Source organism: Glycine max, chromosome 8 (genome assembly GCF_000004515.6).
Source record: "Glycine max cultivar Williams 82 chromosome 8, Glycine_max_v4.0, whole genome shotgun sequence".
Taxonomy (NCBI): domain Eukaryota; kingdom Viridiplantae; phylum Streptophyta; class Magnoliopsida; order Fabales; family Fabaceae; genus Glycine; species Glycine max.
Genome location: NC_038244.2, coordinates 39,868,965 through 39,871,135, shown reverse-complemented (window position 1 = coordinate 39,871,135; position 2,171 = coordinate 39,868,965).

The following is a 2,171-nucleotide window of genomic DNA, read 5'->3' as shown; positions in this document are numbered from 1 at the left end:
ATGGGATGGGTTAGGGTGTCTGATGTTGGTTTTTCATTTGTTCCTGTTTGGTATTGATTGTTGGGTATTAGTTTTTGCGTTTTGTTCGTTGGCTGGTGCAAGTTGGTTTTACATTGTTCTTTATTTGTCTGTGATGTAGCTGGAATTGGTTTATGGGTTTTGAGGTTGGATACTGGGGTGTTGGGGTTCGATTTCACCAGTAGGGTGGGTTAGGGTTTCCTATGTTAGTTTTTCGTTTGTTCCTGTTTGATGTTGATTGTTGGACATTAGTTTTTGCGGTTTGTCCGTTGGCTGGTGCAAGTTGCTTTTACGTTGTCCTCTGTTTGTCTATGATGTAGAACAAAATTAATTTATGGGTTTTTGAGGTTGGGTACTGGGCTTTGATTTTTAGGGACTTTGGTCTTTAGATTCCGAAGTTGGAAGTTATGTGTTTAGGGTTTAGGTTTCAGGTCTTATTTTTAGGTTCTGACGGTGTCTACTGATTCAGATTAATTTTTTATTCTCTATATTGAGGTGTAATTTTTGCGAATTTGGTTAGTTAATTTAGAGATTGGGTTTTAGGTTTGCTTTCTAGGATTTTAGGTTGGCTTTTGTTGTTCTATAATGTTTAGCGTGACATGATTGTTAAATTAATTTATTGGTTTTTCATGGTCCATATGACATGTTGAATGAAGAAGGTATGTTAGTGTTGTTGTGTTTGAAGTTACATGTTGAATGAAGAAGGTATGTTATTGCTGTTGTGTTTGAAGTGACATTTTGTGATCATATTGTTCATTAAAGTTTTGTTGTAGGAGATGTCTCCATCTTGATATGATTGGAGCTATTGACGATAACAAAGAAACATTCAAGCTTGCAGTTTGGATTGTGGACCTGTGGTTTGTCTAGATGTGTGAAAAGTCTAGGCACCTTAAAATGGTCTTGATGGATGGAAGGGTATGTTGTGATTTAACTTTTGCTTTGTTTCCTAATGTGAAATATTTTATGCTTTATTTTGTTGTTGTGCCAGAGGGATAAAATCCATGCCATTGTTAAGAAAGAGGATCTGGAAAGTTGGGAAGCGGAACTTAAGGAAGGGAAAACGTATTATATGTACAAGTTTAAGGTTGTTTTGAATGATGATGGTCAGTACAAAATTTGTGCACATCCATTCAAGCTTTATTTCACTGGTGGTACAACTCTAAGGCAAGTCGATCTTGCTGAAATTCCTCTTCAATCATATGAGTTTAAGATTTTTGAAGACATCGCTTATGGCAATTATGATCCTACTAAGCTGATTGGTGGGTTGGTTTCACTTCTTTTCAAGTTAGTTTTTTGTTCTTAAATTTGCCATGTTTGGTTATTTACTAATACATCCTTTGTTGTAGATGTAATTGCGGTTGTAGAGGAGGTCAAATTCCAGCTTCCTAATAGGAATCTTGTAAGAGTAGTTTTTAACTTTAAAGATCTGAGGTAGTATGTGTGCTTCAATTTTTGACGTCTAGCTAATTCTTTGTGTTTGACATTTGCTTTTTGTGGATTTTTGTCATGTAATTAATTCTCTATGATTTATGTTTGCTTTTTATTGTTATCTCTTAAGCGGCTAAATTGTTCGATGCACTTTATGGAGTGACCATGCCACCAAATTCATGTTGTGGTTGAAGGAAAATCTGAATTTAAGTCCCATTGTTATTATATTAACTCAGGCCAAGGTTAAACCACTACAAGGTATGCTTTCATGGTCAATTTTTTGTTTGTTCCTATTTGATGTTTAGTGTGGGTCATTAGTTTTTGTGTTTTGTTTGTTGGCTGCTCCAAGTTGGTTTTTGGAATTCGTTTTCCTTTTATTTGTTTTTAACTTCTTGATTTTCCCCCACCTTTGTAATCTTTGGTATATTACAGGTGCTCATGGACTAACCATCTCTGACTCACTATATGGATCAAAGTTGTTCATCAATTATGAAGTTCCTAATTTTTGCCATCTACAGAGAGGTATGGTCTTATTTCACGTTTGGGTTGTTTTACTAATTTGTGTGTAGGTTGAGTTCTGTATGTTTGGGTGAACCATCAAATGTCATTCAGTCCCTCAGTACAGGGCAATATTCTCAGAGTTTTGACTTTTTGGAGCTTGATCGATTTCTGTACAAGTCCAAGGTTCTCAGTATTTTAGACATTCATGATTTTGCTAATGTATG